At 37.2% G+C, this 19,899-nt stretch overlaps 1 protein-coding gene across 4 annotated transcripts in view; it reads right to left on the reverse strand.

Annotated features, from left to right (window-relative positions):
* AMMECR1 (AMMECR nuclear protein 1) overlaps window positions 1-19,899 on the reverse strand; it is a 113,442-nt gene that overhangs the window by 60,668 nt on the left and 32,875 nt on the right. The window lies entirely within an intron of this gene.

Below are 19,899 nucleotides of genomic sequence, written 5' to 3' on the forward strand. Positions count from 1 at the left end.
AAAAATAGGGTCAATCAATCAATTCAACTCAAGCAAGTTATTTATTGGATATTTTTTATATGCAGGGTTAGATGCCTCAGATATGGCTGAGTCTAGCCCAACGGACTGCATTTAGCAATTATAGCTGGAATGATTGAGGGGAACCTATATGTGAGGCAGCACGATAAATGTTTTAAACAAATTGTCTATATCAATCCTCATCAACAACGCTAAGAGTCTGAGTAATGCTATTACCACAGTCCTGTTTTACAGATGAGGTAGTTCCACAGTTAATACATAATGAAATCGGAACAGCAACCTGGACAAAGCCTTAACCAGCATGGTGACTGCTTGAGTCCTCATTTAAACCTGTTTAAAGTTACTGACTTTAGTCAAGTTACTGACTGATTCATTAAGTCTAGTTTAGAAAAACAACAACAACAAAACCCATAATTTCAACAAATACTGAATATCTCAGGGCAAAGTACTGCAAAAGGTTACAGGAAATACAAGGTTGCCCAAAACACCACGGTACCTCTCTAGGAACCAGTACAGAAGGGAGGCGTGTTCACAACTAACTCACAGGCAAAAGAAATTGAGTGCTATAAACTAAGTCCGAAATGCCATGAATGAACCTACAGGGACAGAAGAAAATCTGATCAACTCTGCTTCTCTTCAGCTTGGCCTAGAAAAATGGGTAGGGTTTGGAGAGGTAAAGGGCAAGAGCAAACATTAACAAAATAAGACTCTGAAACCAGAAAAATTATTTTAGTTTTTAGATAAAAGTATGGCCAACAAAGACAATCTCTCAAGCATTAAATACAATGGCATCAAGAAATTTGTGTAGTTTTAAATGAAGTTTAATATAGTAGAGGTTTGGATCTGGCAGCAAACCAGGGATAGCCTTGATTAATGGTTGATTCTAGAAACAATTCTAGTTAGAAACAACTTTATATGTCAATTTGTATGAAATAAATTAATTTACACATTTTAGCACATTGTGTAAAAAGAATAAATACCCTACAGTTGGGGGTGGTTCGTGTTAATGTGAGTGTTTACAGTACTATGGGTAGGATACAGTACAATTCTGCTTTCTAAAAATTTAAATTTTAGGGGGACATACCATAGGTCATGTATTTCTAATAATATGCTGTTGAGATGGAGAGCACATTCTGTATTTAAAGTACTCTCTAGTCAGTCATCAGCAGTTGAGTGAAAAGATCCTGTTCAAGTATTTCAATCACCCATCTCAAACAATTAAATATGCCAAGTTCTCACAGGTGGCCACAACATCAGACAGGTCCCAAAATAAACACTGTATACAAACCAGGAGCAGTGCTAAGAATTACCTTCTTCCAAGAACCAAATTCTCAAAGGCATTGAAAAAAATGACCATAAGGCCAAATGATTGTTGATGTTAGTATTCAAGTGTTGGATGACCTACATTAAAAGTACGAAGATAAAAAGCAAAAGAGAAATTCCAGGTTTTCTGCTTTCCACGTCATATGTACCTGAACACCTTATAACTTGAGATAAGATACTGATGCTCCACTTAGAGCATTTCTCTAATTGTTCTTGGCTAGGAATTATCAGGAAGACAAGAATTAGACACATTCATACAAATACTACTACCTAAAATCCATACACTCTATTTTTTTTAAGAGTTTATTTATTCATTTGACAGAGAGAGAGAGAGCACACAAGTAGGGGGAGTGGCAGGCAGGGGGAGAAGCAGGTTTCTAGCTGAGAAGGGAGCCCACATTGGGGGCTCGTTCCCAGGACCCTGAGATTATGACCTGAGTAGAAAGGAGACGCTTAACTGACTGAGCCACCCAGGCACTCCACACACTATTTTTATTTTTTATTTATTTTTTAAAAAGATTTTATTTATTTATTTGACAAAGAGAGAGAGACAGTGAGAGAGGGAACACAAGCAGGGGGATTGGGAGAGGGAGAAGCAGACTCCCTGCTGAGCAGGGAGCCCGATGTGGGACTTGATCCCAGGACCCTGAAGTCACGACCTGAGCCAAAGGCAGCTGCTTAACAACTGAGCCACCCAGGTGCCCTCCACACACTATCTTTAACAATGAACTTCACCTCTTTATTTTTCACTTTGTAATTTGGTAGAGTCAACGTCAGCAACCACTATGTGGACAGTAAGATACCAATCTTCCCCTATAATGACACCTACACAAATATCTCCATAAAATGACCCTTGGCTGATTGGGAACAAAGTGAATCACACTGCTGTGTGACTCACACACAACATATATACTAGCATGTCTTTAAAATACCACGATGGCTTCTCCACGACACAGAACTAAGTTGTGTATTCTCTTCCTCAATGACTTGAGAAACCTAAAAGTGTCAGTAAAATTGTTTCCCATCAAAATCCCTAGAGATGAAAGTCATTTAAAAGTGCTTTACCTTCAATCATCTTCTTTATCCCTCTAAAATATAGATGCACATCATTCTTACCATAATCTTATCTACTCAACCAAGCATTCAAAATGTGTAGGGTAAATAGAAAGAGAATACAAATTAACCACTATATTAGGGAGTATGTCAAAGGGCATTCAAAACACATAGTAGGGCAAATTACATACAGATTCTTACAATGATATACCATCACTGATGAAGGGATGATGAATTCAAGACATAGGGTGCTAGAGGATAAGCTGCATTTTGCCAGGCAGCCTTGGAGAAAAGGTACTCCATAATAAGCAAGGGCTCGGAGATGTAACAGAAAATAGTATGATAATCCTGATAACTTGCTGTGATCTCTTGCACATTTAACATTCTATGACTTCAGGCACTGTTGAGTATTTGTCCTCAAGAGCCCTCGTAACAGGTAAAGCAGATGCAGAGTTGTCTACACTCTCCCTGTTCCTTACCTGCCCCCAGCAACACCCACTTTGGCAGTTGGTGTGGTGGAAAAATATCTGTGGCAAAGATGGGAGAGATTGCTACTTGACAACTCCACTGTGTTTAGGACAGATGTCTGAAGATGGAAGAAATCAGACTTTTCGGAGACAGAATACAACTATGCCTTCACAATCTGGGCTCTAATTTCTCATTTACAAATGCTCATCCAGTATACTTCATAAAGAACATGAATGTGTTCAAACAAAACACAAACAGACTCACAGATAACAGAGAACAAATGGATGGTTGCTAGAGGGGAAGGGGGTGAGGAGGGGTGAACCAAGTCACTGAAAGGGATTAGGAGGTACAAGGCTATGTTATGTACCGCGTAGGGAACGTAGTCAATAATATTGTAACAACTTTGTACGGTGACAGATGGTAACTAGACTAATTGTGGTGACCATTTCATAATGTATGTAAATACTGAACTACTATGTTGTATACCTGAAACCAATACAATATTATACGTTGGTTATTTTTCAACAAAAGAATTTCAAAAAATTTTTTTTAAAGAACACATATATGGAACTGAAAAAAACAAAATACCTACAAGCAACGTTTCATGGGGGAAAAGAACTTGGGAAATGAAGCATTTTAAAGTAGACTGAAACAGAATAAACATCACTGAGCACAGGAGATTGTATCTTGTGTGTGATAACTTCTTTGTACAGGGCAATGACTATGGGAACATTCAATACGTATTACCTAAAAATAGCAACAAAAATTTTTATTTTCCCAATGCACAGAGGGAAGAAATAGGCAATTTCCTCTTCAATATATTATTAAAACACGTATGAGTTCTCAAAAGGATGTACGACGTCAACGTAATCAGAGACAGATTAAAGTAGAAAAAGGGATTTGAGCCTGTTGAGAGGAGCTGCTTAGTGACAAGAACTAAGGAAAACAGTTCATAGTAAGACAAAGATTGAAGCTTTTTGGAAAATACTTCTACGGTATGGTTTGAAGCCACCTACATACACTGAAAAAAAAATACTACAAGCTAGAAAGGCATTCAAAATGAAATGAAACATTAATGGAAATGTTTATCTGAGAGTAACCAGACACAGCTTTTTAAGGAATTTTCCTACTTGTGAACATTTTGTACCACTACATTCCGAGAAACCTTTGGAGGCAAGTAAACTCTACTTTTCCAAGTCTGTAGACAGGAAGAGGAAGTAACCACCTAATCTAGGTGAATCCTCTCTGTCAACTGGCAGCCAATACCATCAGGTCAATAGTACTAGCTCTCAGGGAAAGGTAGCTGCATGGGATCAGCAAAAGTACAGAAAAGCAATGTTAATCTGAACAGGGCATTCCCCAGTCCGTTGGCAGTGCCACTTCCTACGTCCCTCTTTTGAGACTACTGATGCAGACCAAAACAGATTAGACATATATTTGTGGAAGAGGGGTATAGCTATGATAAAACTGTGTTTACTTAACATTTTACCATAAATCCTATCTCCCCTCCATACTACAGCAAATGGTTAAATACAGGTTAAAGAAATAGCCTTAGACATGGGGCGCCTGAGTGGCTCAGTGGGTTAAATAAAGCCTCTGCCTTCAGCTCAGGTCATGATCCCAGGGTCCTGGGTTGGAGCCCCACATCAGGCTCTCTGCTCAGCAGGGAGCCTGCTTCCTCCTCTCTCTCTCTGCCTGCTTCTCTGCATACTTGTGATCTCTGTCAAATAAATAAATAAAATCTTTAAAAAAAATAGCCTTAGACATTTGCAAGCCCCCACTCTGGCAATTCGCTCTTCTTTAGAATGAGATTTGTAGGAGGTGACATTAACAAGATGATATCCATCCCTACCAATATACTGCTAATTACTATAAACGGGTGTTCAACAAGGTTATATTATACACAGATATGGGAAAAGAAAAGCTACCTGGCATGGTTCTTTTCTTTTGCCATTAAATTATGATTGCTTCTCAACTATGCTCAGGTTCTTCTGTTACTTAGCTCAGTGATCCAACTAAATTACTCATAACATCCAACTCAGTACCATAATTCCCCAGGATCTAGGAGCTCAGAGAAAAACAGAAATGGTGGAGTCTTCCTTCCACTGCCAGATTAAAACATTTTGCTTCCTGTTTTAGCACAAAGAAGTTACCTACCTCATTTACACACCACATAAACTACAGATTCAATTTGTAAAAAATGTACTCAGTGTGGTTAAATCCTGTATTAGTCTACTTGGGCCACCATAACGAAATACCACAGACCAGGTGGCTTAAACAACAGAAATTTATTTTCTCATGGTTCTGGAGACTATAAAATACAAGATCAAAGGCCCAGCAGCGTTCTGTTTCTGGTGAGAGTTCTTTCTGGCTTGTAGGTGACTGCTTTGTACTCACTTGGCCTTTACTTTGAGCATTCAGAGAGAGAATGAGCGCACGTGCATACAAACTCTAGCGGGCTCTTCTTACAAACACACAAATCCTGTTGGATCAGGGACCCACCCTTCTGGCCTCAAGTAACCTTAATTATCTCCTTATAGGCCCTATCTCCAAATACCATTATGGTGGAGGTTAGGGTTTCAACATATTCATTTTGTGGGGCCACAATTCAGTCCATAGCAAATCCCTAACGAGAGTTTTATCACATCATTCACGGTTTATATAATCATCTAAGATTATTAGATGAAGGACATTTTAAGAGATTATCTATTTCCTCTTCATTTTACAGGTGAAAAACCAAAAGCGATCCAGGGAGACTAAGTGCAGAGTCATCTCGCTGGTTAGTGGTAAAAGCTAGCTAGTTCTCCAAATCTTCTTACTACTGCCAGTATTTTTCCTCCGGTATAGGGAAAAAAATACTTTGAGTAGCAAAGCTAGATGTATTCTAAGATACCACAGATTAGGAAATTCTTATGAAGACACAAATCTCATTCTCCTCCTCCCAGGAAAGGAGAGAAAGATCAGCTGAGAAGATACCAGAACTAGAAATGCTGGATCAACCTAGACACACTAAACCAACTTTACAAGTTTCTATACTATTCCCATTAGAAGCCCATAGCAAAACCTACTATTTTATCTTTGATGGCCTCCCAACATCCTTTCTGACTCCCTCTCAACCCTCTTTCTTCATTTTTTCTTCCTGTTGTCTAAACAGCCTTCATCCAACTCAGGTGATCTAAAAGCTACAGATTTCTGCCCAATCAAAATTCCCGCCAAAAGAAAATTCCCATTTACCATCTGTTAAAAACTATTTAGCTAGGTATTGATCTGTTTAATTCATATTACTTAATGAGGTTTTTAAATGAGTGAATGAATCATTAATGGATGAATGAGGCCTAACTCTTCCAGGTAATCTGAAATTCAAATTAAGAAACGCTGAAAGGAGAACAATAGGAGGTCGTAAATGGGGGGGTGCGGGAAGAAGGTAAGGTTCCCATACATTTCTCCTCTTCGTCCAACTTTTATAAATAACCTGTATCCATGGGACTCAGGAAAACAAGGAGACACTGCTCTAACAGACAGCATGGCTTAGTATAGATGACCAAAATATCTGAAAATGGGAATCAGGAATTACCAATCTTTCAGTATTTTTCTTTGCCTGGTAGTCCCAGAAATTCTATCCTTGCAGCACTATATCCTCCCCCCCCCTCATTTTTATAATGCTAATTTAACTGGCAAATGCCAAAGGAAGAGAGAGCCTAAAGTCCTACAGATGACTGGAAAGGTTGAATGGGAGTGTGTGTGTGTGTGTGTGTGTGTGTGTGTGAGTGTGTGTCTTATAAATCAAGTGTAATAACCAATAACATATAACCAGCCAAATCACAAGCATACTTTAAAGGATTAGCTTGATTCTGCCAAATTTTGAACTGAAAGAACCATTTCTTCCTCTTAGCATGACCAAATCAATGATTTTTCAGTAAAGGTAAAAAAATTTCAGTCTCAGACTTGATACACTGGGATTAGCCTGTCTTATTTTATTTCTTAGAGCCCCAAATTAGATGAGAAAGCCTGCCTGCATTGGAAAAAATCTACATTTACACATATTTTTGAGTCTTAGTTTAGACTGCAGTGAGTATTAAATTTAATATATGGTAGCATCTTAAGAATGAAGCTCATAAAATAAGCTTTAAGTGACAAATTGCTATAGAATTCTGCAATGAAATAATTTATATTTGGAATTCCTGTTCTGAAACAATTTGTTCAAAGACCTTTAAGGGTTGGGACTCAGCCTTTACTATGAAAAGAATTAATTATTTTAATGTAAAGCAGACCAGGCCAAAAAAGACCTACCATGCCTTAAGTATTCCAAACTCAGTATATGCACAACTGAGAGAGCCAGGAGAACTAGATTCAGAGTTTCAGAATGTTTTGATTGATATGGTCGCCTTTTATTTTTTTTATGCCCTTAACAACTTTTATGGAACTGTGTTTGGTACCAAATGTTTTGTTCCATTGGACAATTCATATGCTCGATGGTTAGGGAATATTTAACACTTCAAACAACGAAAACAACTAAAGGATTTTGTTTTGCTTTGTTTTTAAACTTGTATCTTACCTCCCCACTAATGATCTGTCTTCACCATCTTGTCTTATCTTCAGAACCCATTCCATGACCAGAAATAGACAGGAAATAAATAGGCTGAGTGATTTAAACACTTATATACAGAGAGCTGTAAAGTTATCTAGCTTCTTCATTCTAGATTTCCATCTTGCTTCGTGTTCCAAGGAGATCCAATGTAATGAGCCAGGTTTGTAAGACCTGCAATAAAGCTGTAATGTAGTTGTTTATGAAGTTTTCTTGGTTTAGAAAGGTAACTGCTTTGATTTTAAGGTCCTCAAATTGGATTACTTGCTCCTTTGAGATAAAGAAGTTGGATAGGCTCAGCTTTGTAGCAGGAATTTCCCCAAGCTCTTCTCATTTTAGGGGTTAGAAGGAAGGCAGGATCTAGGGACAAAGCATTCAACTGAGACCTATTTTGTATCAGGGCTGCTTATGTTGCCTTTACCTTTCCTCGCTCCCTCCCCTCTTTTACCTTCCAAAAAACAGTTCAAGCTCTTAAGAACCTCTATTTTGAACTGCCCACGAGGTTGGGTTTTTTTTAACATGGAATTGACATCCTTACCTCCAACGTACTTTTTGAAAATCAACTTTCTTTCTACTTCCCACTAAAGTATAACTTATATACTATAAAAGCACGCATTTTAGGTGTAAAATTCAAGGAATGTTGACAAACATATATATACATATAACCTAAAGTGCAATCAAGTTATAGAACATTTCCATCACCCCCAAAAGTTGCCTTGCACCGCTTGGTAATAAATTCCCTCTCCACACGCCTGGACCCTGGCAAACACAAACCTGCTTTCAGTCCCTGTAGTTTTGCCATTTCCAGAATTTCACAGGAATGGAATCATCCAGTATGCAGTCTTTTGTGACAGCTTCTTTCACCTCGAATAATGCTTCTGATACTCATTCATGTGTTTGTTCCTTTTTGTTGTTGAGTGGTATTCCACTGAATGGATATATCATAATTTGTTTCTTTACTCACGCATGGATGGATATATATTTGGGTTGCTTATAGTTTGGGGCTATTATAGATAAAGCTTCTATGATAATGTTCACATTCAAGTTTTTATAGAAATGTTAAGTTTTCATTCCTCTTAGGTAACTACCTACAAAGAATAGTTGAGTTATGAGTAAGTGTATGTTTACCTTTATAAGAAACTGCCAAACTATTTTTCAATTGGCTGTATCAATTTCCAGTAGCTACACCAACCACATTCCTACCAGCATTGTATGGGTGTGCCAGTTGCTCCACATCCTCACCAACCCTTGGTATTTTTTTTTAATTCAAGTTAATGTGTAGGGATATCTCATTGTGGTTTTAATTTGTGGTTCTCTGATAACTAAGAATATTGAGTAACTCTTCAAGTGCTTCATATTTATGCACAAATTTTGCGGGGAGGGAATTGCTTGTTCAACTCATTTACTTATTTTTAAATTGGATTGTTTGTCTTCTTTTTACAGGAGGTGTAGGGTATTAAAAAGTATGTTTTGGATACCAAGCTTTATCCCAGATGTACACTGCAAATATGTTTCCTAGTCTGTGGCTTGCCTTTTAATTTTCTTAATGTTATCTTTTGAAGGGCACACATTTTTAATTTTGGTGAAGTTGAATTTTATGAATTTTTGCTTTCTGGTTCATGTTTTGTGTTGGATAGAGGAATCTTTATCTAAAGTTCATGGAGATTTTCTCCTAGTCTCTTCTAGAAGTTTTATAATTTTAGCTTTTACATTTAGGTTTATGATCCATTATGAGTTACTGTTTGTGTATACTGTGAGGTTAATTTTTTAAATCTATTAATATTTGGTGATAGATTTTTATGTGTATGAATATAAAGAATATTGATGTGTGGTTTTCTCTTCTTGTAATATCTTTGTCAGTTTTTGAGATCATGGTGATGCCAACTTCATAGAATGAGCTGGGAAGAATTCTATCCTCCTCCATTTTCCACAGGTTTGATTTGTTCCTTAAATATTTGGTAGAATACACACTGAAGTCATTGGAGCTTCGAGTTTAATTATGGGATGATTTTTAATTACAAATTCAATTTCTTTAATAGATATAAGGCTATTCAGATTTTCTAGCTCTCTTTGAGTCAATTTCGGTAATCTGTGTCCTTCAAGGAATTCTTCCATTTCATCTAAGTTGAAGAATTTTTCAGCATAGAGTTATGCACAATATTCCTTTGTCCTTTCCGTGTCTGTAGGATCTATAGTGATGTCTGTTCTTCCTTTCCTAATATTGGTAATTTGTGTTAATTTCTGTCTTTTCTTTTTTATCTGTATCAGTCTAGCAATAGGTTTATTAATTTTATTGATCTTTTCAAAGAACTGGCTATTGGTTTCATTGATTTTTCTTTATTGTTTTCTCTTTTATTGATTTCTACTCTTATAATATTTTCTTCCTCTTACTTGTGGTTGAACTTGCTCTTCATTTTCTTACTTGTTAAGGTGGACTGTTGAATTATTGATTTTAGATCTTCTTTATTTTAAAGCTATAAATTTCCCACTAAGCACTGTATAAGCTACATCCTACAAATTTCATTATGTTGTGTTTTCAATATCATTCTGTTGAAATTTTTGTTTATCAAATAGGCTCTACACCCAGTATGGAGCTCAATGCAGGGCTTGAACTCAAACCCTAAGATCAAGACCTGAACTGACATAAGAGTCAGATGCTTAACCAACTGAGCCACTCAGGCACCCCAGTTCAAAATATTTTCTAATTTCTTCTTTGACCCATGGTTTATTTAGGGTGTACTGTGTCATTTCCTAATATTTGAGAATTTCACAGATACCTTTGTTATTGATTTTTCATTTAATTCCATTTTGGTCAGAAAATATATTTTGTATTGTTTTGATTCTTCTAGATATGCTGAGGCTTGTTTTATGACCCAGAATGTGGTCCATTTTAGTGAATTTGAAAAGAAAATATACTCTGGTAATGTTAGGTCCAGTGTTTCATTAATATCAATTAGGTACAGTTGGTTAGGTATAGTAGTGTTGGTCAGGTTTTTTAATCTCCTCACTGATTTTTTTTTTTTTTTGGTCTACTTATTCTATCTGTTACTGAGTTAAGAGTGTTCAAACATCCAACTCTGATTGTAGATTTGTCTATTTATCCTTTCAGTTGTATCTGGTTTTCTTTTCTTCTGTTTATTTGAGGCTTTGTTAGGAGCACACATATTTAGTATTGTTGTGTTCTTGATGAACTGACCACTTTACCATTATGAAATGTCCCTCCTTATCCTTAGTAATATTCTTTGTCCTGAAGTCTAAGTTGGCTCATATTGATGTAGTCACTCCAGCCTCCTTATGATCAGTGTTTGCATTACATATTTTTTCCATCTGTTTTTTTAAACTACCTGCATCTTTATTCTTTAAGATTTTATTTATTTATTTGACAGAGAGGGATCACAAGTAGGCAGAGAGGCAGGGGCACCTGGGTGGCTCAGTCGTTAAGTAGGCAGAGAGGCCCTCAGAGAGAGAGGGGGAAGCAGGCTCCCCACTGAGAGCAGAGAGCTCAGTATGGGGCTCGATCCCAGGACCCTGAGATCATGATCTGAGCCGAAGGCAGAGGCTTAACCCACTGAGTCACCCAGGTGCCCCTGCGTCTTTACTCTTAAAGTTGGTCTCTCATACACAGTGCATAGTTGGGTCTTGCATTTTTATGTAGCCTCTTAATTGTAGTATTCAGACTAATTATATTTAATGTAACTTTGATATGGTTGTGTTTAAATCTACCATCTTTATATTTTATATTTGTTTTTACATTTTCCATCTTTTCCTTGCTCTTCTTTTTTGGTCTTATTCTGGATTAAATGAGTCTATTTTAGTATTCACTTTTAACACCATTATTAGCTTGTTAGTTATGCCTTTCATGATGGTTATTCCGAGTCATATATGATGCATCTCTGGCTTATTACAATCTACCTTCAAGCAATATTACATCACTATATGTACACCATAAGGACCTTAGCAGCATACTTCCATTTTATACCTTCCATCCCTTGGGGATACTGTCATATCTTTTAGATCTATATACCTTACAAATTCCATAACAGATTATTAATTTTGCTTTAAACAATCACCTAACTTTTAAAGAAATTTTAAATGAGGGGAAAAAAGTCTTGTATATTTATCCCACACTTACCACACTTATCTGGCACTCTTCATTACTCTGTAGAGATCCAGATTTCCGTCTGGAATCATTTTCCTGCAGCCTGAAGAATTTCCCTTAATATTTGTTATAGTTCAGGTCTGCTGGTGACAACTCTCAGTTTTTGTTTGTCTGAAAAAATGTATTTCACCTTCATTTCTTTTTGCTTTAATTTTGGAAAGATATTTTCATTGGAGACAAGATTTGAGGTTGACGGTACTTTTTTTCTTTTAGCACTTTAAAGATGTCATTCCATTGTCTTCTTGCTTGCATTGTTTCTGATGAGATGTATATCGGTTATTATCTTTGCTCTTCTGTATATAATATGTCTTTTTTCCCCCTCTAGCTTCTTTTCAAATGCTCCCTCTACCACTGGCTTTCAGCAATTTGATTGTAATAGCCTTACTGTGGTTTCCTTTGTGGTTATCCCTCTTAGAGTTCATTGAGCTTCTTGGATCTATGGGTGTATAGTTTTCATCATAATTGAAAAATGTTAGCCATTATTTCTTCCACTATTTTTTATGACTATCCTCTCTCTCCTTTCCTTCTGGGAATCTAATTACATGTATACAAGTCTGCTTGATATTGTCCCACAGTTCACTGAAGCTCTTTTCTTCACTTTTTTCTGTTCTCCATTTTAGCTTGGATAATTTCTATTGTTAGATCTTCAAATTCATTGATCTTTTCTTCTGGAGTCTAATCTAATCTGCTATTAATTTCATCCAGTGACTTTCTCATTGCATATACTAAACTTTTCAGCTACAGAAGTTCTATTTGGTTCGTGATAGGTCTTCAATTTCTTTCCTCACTGTATTCATGCTTTTCATTCAATTGTTCAACACAGTTTCACAGCTGTCTTAAATTCCTTGTCTGCTAATTCTATAACCGCCAACTTTGGGTCTGTTTCTATGGACTGACTTCCTCCTGATTATGGGTCACATTTCAGTGCTTCTTGGACTATCTAGTGGTTTTTTGGATATCAGACATTATAACCATTATACTTTTGAATGTTTTGATTTTACTGTCTTCCTTCAAAGGGTGAAGCTTGTTTTGTCATGCATCTCAACTCTTTAGTTTTCAAAGCTTGGCTCGAATTTTTTTAGTTAGGGTTCAGAGTACCCTTTACTTTAGGGCGAACAGTAGCCCTATTACTAAGATATGACCCTTCTGGGGTTCTATTTAATAGTTTGGGTATTCAACAAGGTCTCTCATCTCTTGCTGTGGCAACTCAAACGTCTCTCAGTCCTGTATGAGCTCCAGTAAATTTTCAACTTACAGCTCTTGAGCAATATTTTTGGCTAGCCCCATGGTGTTTCTTCAACATATGCACAGATTTATACTGAATCGCCAAAGATAAAGGGGACATTTTTGTAGATTTCTGGAACTATTTCTGAGTGGCCCCCTTCTCCCAGTACTCTGCTCTACAAATTCCTGCCACCTAGACCTCCCTGAGTTCCTATCTCTGTCTCACCAATTCAACAGAACTGTAGGCTCTGCTTGGGTTCCCTCTTACAATGCTATGGTCCAGAAACTGCCCACAAGCAAAAAGCCAGAGTAACTATAGGGTGTTGTAAATAAGGTTGTTCAAGTTGCATTTACTTTTTTTGTTCCCTTTTTCTCAGGGGTCACAGTCTTGTCTACCTGTTGCCCAACATCTGAAAACAGTTGTTTAAGATCTCTTACCCAGTTCCTAGTTGTTTACAAGGTACGTGAGGCAGAGGGAAACAAGTCTTATCCCAGCTACAACTTCTTGGACTGAAGTGGAAGTCCCAAAGCCTTTTTTAAAACTGAGTAACTTTAAGGGTCAAAATCTATGGTAGGTTTCACATATTAAATGTGGGAAAAGCCTACCACAAATAGTAGAAGACCACGGAGCACAGGAAAATGGACCAGGAAGCAGAAAGTAAAAGGGACAGATCTCTTTAGCTTTGACAGGTGGTGAACTCAGAAGAATATGAAGTGACTCAACCAATTTCAGGGGCGATGCACTGCTCAGAACCAAAAGGTTAGAGATGCCAATCTTAAAAAATATCAACTCAAGAACTCTAAAATCCAAGGTAATGAAATAAAAAAAAAAAATCAAAGTAGCCAGGTTAAAAACCGAAATTGACAAAAGTGTCAGTTCACAGTCACACTGACATTTCCTTCTTTAAGTGGCTGCCACAAATAGCTCACTCCTCTTATTCTCCCTCCATACAAGTTAAAATGGTAAAAAAAAAAAAAAGTAAATGCAACTTGAACAACCTTATTTACAACACCTAAAAATCTTGAGGAAGTTCTTATCAGGAATTATGCCTGATGTGTGTGTTTGTATTTTGTTACTGCTACTTCTATAGGGCAATTTTTTTCAGCTATGACAATTTAAACAATCTTATGGCAGAGCTATTTACTTCATTGCTGTACTAGATAACACTGAGTTTATCACAGTCTTAATGGTACACATCTTGCAATCACAATGCCATGTCTACAGAAGGGCAGTTGCCTAGGAACAAGTTCCATATTAAGGAAACCAAATATGCAAAATATTTTTATTTTGGAGCAAACAGAAAAACAACATTATAAGTGTCATTAAATTATCCCATCAAAAATTATTTTTAAAAATTTCCCATTAGCAGGGTGCCTGGGTGGCTCCGTTGGTTAAGCGTCTGTCTTTAGCTCAGGTCATGATCCTGGGGTTCTGGGATTGAGGGATTGAGCCCCACTGCATTGGGCTCCCTGCTCACTGGGGAGTCTGCTTTTCCCTCTCCCTCTGCCCCTGCCCCCAACTCGTGCTCTCTCTCTCTCTCTCTCTGGTGTACTCTCTCACTCTCTCTAAAAATTTGAAAATTCCCCACTAGCACATCATGCAACATCACAATAGTTCAATGTTCAGAAAGGAAACACAAAACAACAGAAGTTTCCCCAGAAAATTAGGATAGCAGTAAGCAAGGCAGTGCAGAGCCTCTGAGAAATTCACGAATGACACTAGCTGAGAAACTGAGGTTAAGAAGGTAGTGAGATGAGGATTATTGCTTACCTTCTTGCTTTACACTTCTCTTCAGGTAGTCCTATATAGCTGCCTACTTCAAAGCCTATAACTTTGTAAACAAATGAAACAGAAGCTAAACAAAGGGACCAAACTCCCTGGGAAGATAAGAAAGAACACAGCAGCCCTACCAACAAGCACCCGTACAACAACTTCCTCTGTATATTTAAATACTCTGGTTTAAAAAGCCTCCAGCTGAACTGCTAAGTACATGGAAAACTACGGATTAGCCAAAGGTATTGTACCAGGTCTGGAAATGATGGTGACCTACTCAGCTTCATCACGTCAGTAGAAGAAAGAAAGATTTGCCACCCGAGCTACTGAACATGCTCATTTCTGAAAGCTAATTTTTTCCCCTTCAAGCCTACCTCGTCTTATCCCTTAAAACTAGCAAAAATACCCCAAGCCTTTGCTTTGCAGATAAATACCACAGATTTAAAAAAAAAAAAAAGTATTTTGAGCTGTCACTCTACTTCCAGATCTGAAATACACCTACAGGATCTCACAATCAATCCAGTGTTTCTACAGAGCTATAGAACCAAAGACCAGGGAAAATGTAATTTTTCATCGGGCTTACCTCTCCCACCCGTTTTTGACATTCAACACTAAAAACTTTCCAGTTAAAGATGCAGATCTTAAGACTATCCATGTTTCCGCTGAATACTGCTAGATTGATGAAAAATCTTGTCATTTGAAAAGAGTTCCTCAGTGACCAGCTTAATGCTTTCAAACTTGCCCCAAGTCTTTCCTCATTCTGCCAATGTAAATGTACCACAGAAACACCACTTCTTCAAAGAAATGAAACTGAGCTATGGCAACATTACCGGAATTAGCTATGAGGAACAGTTAATCTGTTAAAGCCAAGTTGTTTTCTATAGGAACACATTTCTCATTCTGTAGTGTATGACAGCAAAATTGCCAAATGACTGTTTTACTTGTAATAAAATAGTTCTCCTATGGACTACAAAATTACATATGTGTCTAGCCCAATGCATGATTCCCTAAGAGGCAGCTCTCTTTTCACGCCAAATCTGAGAAGATCAATTAACTGAACTGAATTAGAGATGTTTGGATTACAGAGCTTACAATGAAACAAATGTAGTTTTATTTCTTTAGGGTACCGTCATACTTACCTGCCCTTCCCCCCGCTTCTTCTCTACCAAGGTGGTACTTTAATAAATAACGTAAATAATTCAACAGATGAGGATAACTGTTAAGGACTACATCAACTATCTGTATGTAAATGGAACTTCTTTTACATCTAGAACAAAGCCAAGCTTTATTCCATCCAGTCCACATGAATGATCGTCAATTCCAAATATGGAAAAGGAAAATAGGATTGGAAGACAAATCAATAAGGTTTCTATTGCTGAAAATATGGGAACTTTTAAAAATAATTGCAAAGCATAGCAGGAAAACTAACTCTGATTCCAAAGAATAAGACAGATTTAAATTTTTAAATTACAACTGTATAGAGGAATAAAAAGGTAAAAAGGAGCATTTCACAAATGATCATGATAGTATGTATATATTCATTTACATATGCATACACACATGACTAAAAATACCTAACGTTTTCCAAACACTTACTATGTGGCAGGCCTTTCTCGAGTGTTTACATGTAATAACTCTTTTAAATCCCTACCACAATCTGATGAGGTAGATACTATTATTACCCTCTATTTTACAGATAAACTGGGAATCTGAGTGGGCAATCAACTTGTCAGTGGTTACATAGCTACTAAGTGGTGCGGTCAGGATTTGGAACTAGGCATTGTGGTATGGACCTAGGGCCACCTCTATTTACCACAGTCTATGAATGTGTGTGTGTTGTTTGATACAAACCACCTGAAAAATAGTATTCCAGTGGGTAACTGAATTATTGGCTTTAAAGACTAACACCTGGAAATTAGAACAAAATAAAATTGTTGACACTGTGCATATTATAAAAATTAAAATAAACAGAAGGTTAAAAACATAAAACAGTAGAAAGAAGAACTGCTGTAAAGATGAAAACCTGCAGGAAATTATGTTGTAATATTACAAATGGACTGGGTATTAATAAAAAGCATCCCATTGAAAGAAAGGATCAAAACATATATTTTTATTTATTATAAATATAATGCATGTTCACTGTAAACATTTTGGAAAACATAAAAAAGCAGATAGAAGAAAATAAAAATCACACATAATCTCACAACCAAAGAAAATGACTGTCATTCCTGACAGTCATTTTCTATGGAAGTACATTCACATGTTAACATCACACTGTATGTTTTCATATAGTTTGTTTTCAACTGAATTGCATAAACATTTTCTTAGATGGTTAAGATTCTTCAAAAATATTTTAATGGCTCCATGATATTTCATCATATGGGTGTACCATAATTTAGATAATCGTTTTCTTCTTGTTAAAACTGTGGGGAACATCTCTATGCATTAAAGTTTATCCAGGTCTCAGACTTATTTTCTAAGGATAAAGTTTTTTTAGAAGCATAATTCCCAGATCAAAGTATATGAACATTTTTTAAAGCTCTTGATGCATTTTACCAAATTGCTTTCCAGAAAGACAGTGCCACTTAAAGAAAAAAAAAAAAGACTTCACTGAGTTAAAACTTCAAGAATATTTATTTACAACCAGCATTTATGAATCATTTTAATTGGTGGCAGCTGCTTTAAATGTTCTCATTGTTAAACCAGTAAAACACCACAATGGAAACAGACTGTCTTAATTTAAGGTCAAACGGCAGTTATAGTTTAAAAATTAAACTCAAGTATATTTGCCTCGTGGTAAGAATGGCTTCCTTCCAACTTGCAGACTCCCTGTTCTTCAAAACTTTTAAAAACACTTATGTCCAAAAAAAAATAAAAAATCTTATTCTACAGTCTTATGCCATAAAACAAGAAGGATCTAAAGAGGCTTTTTTATACTGTTTTCTTAAAAAAAGTTGATACTTAAAAAAAAATCCATCTATTTTCATTGTTCCTCATGGAACACACTATAAGGCAAGGGATTATATTTAAAAACTAAAAGATAAACACGACTCTAAAAGTATTTAAGGAGGGCATGTGATAGGATGAGCACTGAGGGTTAATATGCAACTAATGAATCATTGAACACTATATCAAAAACTAATGATGTACTATATGTTGGCTAATTGAATTGAAACAAAAAAAGAAGAAGAAAAGTACTACATTATATGAAAAAAATGGATCTTTGTTTAAAAAAAAAAAGTATATGTTGGGAGATTATTTCTCCAGAGGTGCTCTATACCTAACAGCCCTTCCTCTGCAATCTGTCTTTAAGCGCTTGGCCACATCCTTGTACTTCATCTCCATTAGGGTAACTCACAACCATACAAAACAACAGCAACAACAACAACAACAAGGTCTTAGTCCTGAGAATGAAAGGTAGACACTGCTAAGGGGTGTAACAGGCAATGTTCCTTTCCGAGGCCATTTTCCTAAGAACTGACTTTTTCAGAGAGTCTACCCGGGGTCACTGGTCTCATGGTTTGAGCAAAAATTTTAAAGTGCTTTATTTTTTCTTCACAGTACATATCTCTACCTATTTGTTTACAGTCTCCCTACTAGGCTGTAAGCTCCAAGTGGACAGTTCTTCTTTTGCATGGCTTTATCCCTAGCCCCTGGCACATAGTGAGGGCTGAAGATATGTTTGTTGAATGAATGAAATAATTTAAATAACTTGAAATGAATAATTTAATCTAATGAAGATCACACTAAAAGGGACTATTGTGGGTCTAGGCCTAAAAATTACTGTCTTTAAATGTGTACTGGGCATCTAACTGTGGCACACAGCATTTTAATCAAAGGCTTGGGGCACCTGGGTCACTTACTTAGTTGGTTAAGCGGCCAACTCTTGGTTTCGGCTCAGGTTGTGTGATCGCAGGGTCCTGAGATTGAGTCCTGCGACAGGCTCCGCGCTCAGCAGGGAATCTGCTTGATATTCTCTCTCCCTTTCCCACTGCCCTTTCCCTGCCCCACTCCCCGCCGACCCGGCTCACGCGCATACACACTCTCTTTTTCTCTCTCAATAAATAAATAAAACTTCTTTTAAAAGAGTTTATTTATAGGAGAGAGAGTATGAGAGGGGGAGGGCCAGAGGGAGAAGCAGACTCCCTGCTGAGCAGGGAGCCCCGCGCGGGACTTGATCCCGGGACTCCAGGATCATGACCTGAGCCGAAGGCAGTCGCTTAACCAACTGAGCCACTCAGGTGCCTCTAAATAAAACTTTTTTAAAAAGAATTTATATCAAAGGCATAAACAGCTTTCTTGGGCCTCCAGGTAGAGTTTAAAACTCATAGTTTATAGAGATATCTCTTAAGGAGATAAATGTCTCAGGAATAAAATCGGGGGAAACCTAAGAGATGTTTTGTTTTTTTCTTTTTGAAGATTGATGTATTTGTTTTAGAGGGAGAGAGTGGGGGGCGGGCAGAGGGAGAGGGAGAGAGAATCCCAAGCGGACTCCCCTCTGGGCATGGAGACTGCGAAGCGCCATCTCAAGATGCCGAGATCAAGACCTGAGCCAAAACCAAGAGTCAGACATTCAACCAACTGAGCCACACAGAAGCCCCAAAGACATTTTGTTCTTAGAATTCTAGTGCTCAGATACTTCATGTACCAGAACCTCAGAGTTTAAATCAATGGGGTATAATAGTATTAAAGTACTGGAATAGGATGAGAAGAGGATAGAAACAGGCTCGAAGCTCTACACCACCATCCATTAGTCTAAAGACTGTGAAGGAGTCCTCTAACTCCCTTTAGCTTCAGACATGGAAATGCAAAGACGGGGAGGAGTGCACAGTCTGTTCAGTGGACTGCCACAGGGATCCAAGGGTACTAGCCATTTGAAAGGTCCTGAAACCAACAAGTATTTATAATGCTGTATCAATAAAGGTAAAATTATTGTTACCATTTTTGGCCAGTGAGACCTCTATTAAGTGGCCGGCCCCTCAATAACTGTTAAATTCCTTCCTTAGATACTTAGGAGAAGTAGGGATACTTGAGTATTAGAATTTCGTGTTATAATTGGTTATAGTAAGTATTACAGTTTCACAGGTGGCTCTTGACTAGATTCTATATCTGGGGAAATGTAAGATTCTGGTGCTGACAGGGGCACCATGAGAGACCGTGCCTTGCTCAGTTGAGTGCTTCAGGACTTGAGGAACATGAAGGAGGAAAGTGAAGAGTCAACATTCAATGACAGCATACTATGAGTCAAATATGATCAGGTGCTTTCACAGGCATTTTAATCTTCACAACAACACA

The sequence above is a fragment of the Lontra canadensis genome, unplaced genomic scaffold (assembly GCF_010015895.1).
Source record: "Lontra canadensis isolate GAN:19392208 unplaced genomic scaffold, GSC_riverotter_1.0 scaffold96, whole genome shotgun sequence".
Lineage (NCBI taxonomy): Eukaryota > Metazoa > Chordata > Mammalia > Carnivora > Mustelidae > Lontra > Lontra canadensis.